A 6,167-nucleotide genomic window follows, 5' to 3' on the forward strand; every position below is an offset into this window, starting at 1 on the left:
TGTTGGTGTCAATGCTTCCAGGGGTCTGCTACGGAATGCAATTTGCCATAATCGAGTTTGCACGGAATGTTTGTGGAATGGACTCTGCCAACACGACGGAGGTCGATCCAACTACACCATTTCCCGTGGTATGTCCCTTGTTTCAACTCGAGGTTTCCAGGATCAAAAATGAGGTTGGGGAATCGAGCATGGATTATGGTTCTAAAGAGGTTCTCATCTCATCGACCGTTTCCCTCACCAGTATGACTTTTTTACAACAAACACAATTATCACGTAATATATTTAACAGGCGGAATATTTGAGACCGATCGCATTTACGAACGACACTTTAATAATTATGAGGTTGTTGTAATGTGGGCCAATAGTAGTTTAATAGGCAATATATCGAACTCTTCTCGTCGAAGGGAATGAAGTTTGTTGGGTTCTCGGCGATCCGGATGAGTGTGGCGATAGTTGAGATCGAATGTTGTATTTTTTTGTGAATTTCAAGACCATCCTTTTTTTGTAGCCACTCAATTCCACCCAGAATTTAATTCAAGATTCGGTTCTCCGTCTGCATTCTACACTTCTTTTCTGCGAGCAGTGAAATATGCCCGATAATCATTTCCTTACTAATAGTTTTCTTTAATTTATTGGATATCCTATATGTCGACATTAATATTGAGAAAATAGTATTGTTTAGATGCGTGTGTAACACAAATTCGCGTACTACTTTGCTTGTATTTGAATACTATTTCATGTTAAAAAACCGACTGTCCAATTTTGTTGCTAATTAATTCCTTATATTAATTTTGGCTTGATAATTGGGAATTTTGTGATAGTGTTTATCGCTCAATTTCTTCACTATCGTGCGCGGGAACGCGCAAGCAATCCGTTCGGCTGGGTTAATTTAGTTAACTGACAATTGTTTTGTTATTCCTCAGAAAATTAAAAAAAAATTTCTTCACTTTCACGTTGTTATTTAATCATTTTATCAATAAATCAATTCATGGCAAGTCTTGAAGAAAACCAAAAAGTAATAAAAATGACAAATAGAAAAAACAAAAACTGTTCACATGCTACCATTAAAAGTCTAATGGGAAGTATCAGAACAACCAATTATGAAAAACTTAGATATTTTTTTAATTTCGAAAATTGATGTTTTAAGAACAAGAAGTATCGAAAAGAACAATTTCTAGAGAGTTTTTATTTGCTACAAATTAAAGAAAGTTTTTATTTGCTAGACAGCTTTTACAGAAAACTGCAAGATAACATCTATAAATGTTAATTCGTTCAAGGATCTTATTATAGGGTTTTTCGAGCTGTAACGTCGAAAGCGCAATCATTAGTGTTGACCCTTCAAGCATCAGTGTTCGCGCACCAAGCATTAATGTCGAAGCTTTAAAAATTGGTTTTTAAAACGCATATAAGCAAGTATTTTTTGAACATTCAAATAAGTGCAAATCTAGCAAAGAAATAAGTGATTATCTAAATATGAAAATGAAGAAAATCCGGAGAAATTGATAGCATATTTCGTGTTAGAAATTATTCTTCCAAATTGAATGATTTACACGAACAAATATGGATTTATTTTCCATGAAATTTTTAATTTTTCTTTAAATAGGAAAACTAACAACATCCAGAAAATGGAAAAAATACAATCCTTTAACTCTTGTGCGCAAAGATTTCTTTTTATTAGGCACTTCCAATCTATTCTGCTGTCTGTTAAACAAATAAGATTTCCTGAGTTTTTTCCATATTTCAGTTTTACCCGAGTCTATTAGTTTGACTTCTATAACTTCAAGTTTTGTCGTATTCATTGTCCATTGCCTGTAAGGTAGATTCGAGATATATTGCGAATAGCATAAGAAATAGTGAATAACCTTAAATTTGGTGCAATTCGTCAAAAATTTTATACTCCCTTAATTTAGTATATCTGCATGGTACTCCCTTTCTCTAAAAAGTCAATCCTATGCTTTTCATGCAATTTAAGCAACCTGAGGAAGAACGGTTGCCTGTATTCCACGCCACAAGGAAGTTTTTCTTGCCTCACAAGATCGACAAAACAATTCTTGTCTTTTTATCGAAATAGACTTGGATAATGCTTTTAACTGTATGCTTCGTGACACTTTTTTTTAAATCTGTTACCCTTCTCTGTCCAGCAATTTCCTGTCTCGTCGTCTTGGCCTACGATCACCCCAGCCTTCTCATTGTTGATAATCAGACAATCGCGTCCTGTAATGAAGTATAGCAAGGTAACCCTCTGGACCCTCTCCTTTTCGCTTTAGCTATGGATAATGTTGCCAGGAATGTGTCATCCAAATTACATGTTTGGTACTTAGACACCGCTATAGGTGCTGCATCTGAATCCGTCCTTGATGACTTGAGAATCTTAATCCCTTATTTGCACGCCACTGATCTCGAAGTCAATTCCCATAAATTTGAAATTATAAACATCAGTTATGACTCGCACCATTTTTCAATATTCTCGTCCCTTCAACTAGCTTCTATCCATTATTTAAGTCACCACGCCATCGAATCTCAAGATTTGGGACTCTCCCATATTCAACAAAAGAGTGAATCAAACACTGTCCGAAAAAACCTCTAATCTCATGTCCATATTCAGTAAACTTAAGGTAATCGATTCCCATTCGGCCTTATTTTTATCGAAGAGCTGCATTGGAATTCCCAAGTTATTGTTTACCCTTAGAAGTGGGCCTTTGAAGGTTCGACTGTACTCCTAGGTCATGCCTCGAAACAAACTGTAATCCCACTTTTAACGACCTTGACTGGGAAAAAGACATTCTCCCGGTTAGCCACAATGGTATCGGTGTGCGCTTTGCCACCGATCTTTCCTTTCGTGTGTTCAGGCCACCAGCTCTTTTGTCTATGAGATTCTCCAATCTGTTATTAAATCGTCCGCAAACTCTGTGTTCTTTTTGGCTGTCAGATCAGGAACCTGTTTGACAGCTATCCCAATGGCATCAGTCGGGACATTGGTATGACAACATTTCCCTTCGATCACGGAAAATTCCTCATCTGAAAAGCGACATGCTCCGACACATTCTCTGCACGTAATCTGATCTTATCAATTGCTAAGTCTGGCTCGGCGGCAAAACACGGGAAGCTCACAAAGACATAGAAATACTCATTTTTGGCCAAAAATCACATATTTGTACCAATAGCCGTTGAGACATAAGGGATCATCGGCCTGGAAACGCTTTCTTTTTTTTTCGACTGAGGACGAAAATTGCTAAGCAAATAGGGATCCCAATAAGACCCGTCATCTTTTCCAACGAGTTTCGTTGGCGATCGTACGAGGTAACTGCCAGGCCAGCTTATGTGCAGGCAGTTCAAAATAATTTTTGTCTATGTTTATTTTTTCGTTAAATAAAGTGTTTTTCGTTTCCAAGTTATTCGTCAAGTCTCTCTTTGACTTTCGTCTCTTGAGATAGTGGACTGGATCTTGTTCCATTTAAGCTTTGCATTGAATATTATATTAATGAATCAAATGAAATCATTCGAACGCGTATGCGACTAAAGTACAAGAGTGAAAAGTCTGAACCACAACCAAAAGCATCCTACCCCAGTTTCTAGAAAAAAGCGAATATACGTAGGTTTACAAAATTACTTATTTTGACACATTCAAGTGATCGCTTAATTCGCTACTTTAGTAAATGGATTGAAGACCATAAATCAACTAGAATTCTAAATTTCTCCTCAACAGAAATGCTGTCTTGGAGGATGAAATAATTATTAAAAGCCCTTCAATGTCATGAATTGAGAAACTTTGGAACAACAGTCCCCGTATATTCGAAGTAGCTGAGACACTTCATGAACTTGGATTCGCACCGGGAACTTCGCTTCCTCGCCTAAATATTTCTTCAAGTCGTCCCTCATTTTCTATCAATACAAAACACTGACCCACCCAAATGTCCCCCTCAATTTTCTTGATGATCGTGAATTTTCGACCTCCGTTAAGTCTCTGCTCCAAAAAGACTGGGAAATTATGGAAACGAGTTCTTTTAACAACATAAGGAGACTCAGAAAGTGAAATGACTACATCAAGTTAATTGTGTTTGGTACTTCGAGGAGGAAACCAGCCAGACGGTGTGGTTCGGTCAATGTTAGATGGCATTTTGGGTACCGTTTTGACTTTGGCCAGTCTTTGTGCCCATTTAAATTCATCTGTCGATATCTCATATTCGCTAAGTGTTCCCAACTTTGGTTTGCTCTGGATTTGCCCGACCTTAAACCTCAGATTTTCAGTAGGCGTTATAAATATTTTCTCAGAGTTTGAATACAACCGTTTTCCGTATTCTTTCTACCAAATAAATCAATTAAACTAAAACACAAAATCTGGCAAGCATCAGTCCACAATAACAAAATTCTTATTCTTAATATATTTTTAATTAAATATTGTTTTACTGTAATTTTAATTCGTAACTTATTCCAGGACAAATACTCACCAGTGAATCTTGCTGAAATCATTGCATACATTCTGATTAAAGCATTTGAGCAGAACAACCAGCTGAACCTCGACAAAGGATGGTTAAGTCCACTACAGAAACCCGGAAAACAAAAAGGACCTTTACTCAACTTAAGACCTTTTATTCTCGGAAAACACTATCACTGCTTGCACTGGAGAGGATAAGAATCAAGGTGGAAAATTATCTGTCTCCGGGGCAAAGTGGATTCAGAACTGGAAGGTCCACTGCTGATGTTATCTGGACGCACAGATGGACCGCTGCTTTATGTCAAAAATATAAACGGTGTACTGAGATTCTCGGAATTGATATGTCCAGAGCATTCGACTCTGTTCATAGAACCAAACTTGTGGATGTACTTTCGAGCTTTCTAAATCAAGACGATGTCAGAATCATCATAAAGCTACTACAAGGCACCCAATTGGCAACCAAACTTGGCAAAACTGAGTCAAATTACTTCTACACTTCACGGGGCATATCACAGGGTGACTCGCTGTCCCCAGTTCTGTTTATCGTCTACCTAGAAGCAGCACTCAGAGACTTAAGGCCTCTTATTGACAATAGCAAATACAATGAAATAATATATGCCGACGATGTCGACTTCGTTTCTGAAGACGCTGAAACCCTTCAGTATATTATTGAAACACTAGCTCGGCAGCTCGCTTCGCTCACCGCGACCTAGCTCCTGCGAAGGGCCTGTTTCATCAACAACTATAAGTTTATGTAGATGTATAAAACTACCTGGTTTAATGTAACCCTATTCTATCGCCTGTTGATAAACGATGTTTGTCGTCCGTCCTTCCTTGGCATATATGAATAAATTTTCTCTTCTGCCTACCCTCGAGCATCCCACATACAGCTGTCCATGTGAAAAGCACTCACTCTCTAAAAATAACCCAACTACCTTTAATGACTGTCCCTGGGCCTTGTTTATTGTCATTGCAAAACTCATCCTCAAAGGAAATTGCAGCCTTTTAAATGGTAATTCATCAGAAATTATCGGAATTCGTGGAATATAAACATCCTCACCTCTATACTTACCTGTTAATATCGTCGCCTCTATTACGTTAGCCATCAAATTTTTGATAACTAACCTCGTTCCGTTGCATAATTTAGGTGGCGCAAGATTTTGTAATAAAACCACTGGAACGCCTATCTTTAACTTTAAAAGATGATTCGGCATTCCAGAGGGATCTAAGGAGTTTAAAAATTCAATCCGGTTGAATTTTTAGAAAATAACAAAAAAAATAAAAAAAACAAAAAAAAAACTTTAAAAATTTGTAAAATAGTATAAACAAAAAAAATCTCTGCCGCCACGGCAACAACCTGTCTAATTTTTTTAACAGCCAATTAAGATAATGCTTAAGAGCCTTTATAGTCCGGAGATTTAGCTTAGTGACCTTGATTAGACAAACCACTGGCGGAAATGGGGCAGACGGAAATGGGGAGGCGGAGATACGGCAGGAAGAGTAGCAGCAGCCAAAAAAGCGACACACAAAAAAGATTTAATTAATTACCTTAAGCTGACCGTTTTTTCTTCAGCTTCGTTTTTCCTCCTTCGGTTATCTATTGAAAAAATTATTTTTGAATAATAAAAAAGTTTAGGAAAAGAGGCATACCGAAAATAAATTCTATCTTTACGAAAAACTTAACTAAATAGTTAATATTTTTACGCAAATTCTTCTGATTGCGCTGTCAATT

The sequence above is a fragment of the Octopus sinensis genome, unplaced genomic scaffold (genome assembly GCF_006345805.1).
Source record: "Octopus sinensis unplaced genomic scaffold, ASM634580v1 Contig13973, whole genome shotgun sequence".
Taxonomy (NCBI): Eukaryota; Metazoa; Mollusca; class Cephalopoda; order Octopoda; family Octopodidae; genus Octopus; species Octopus sinensis.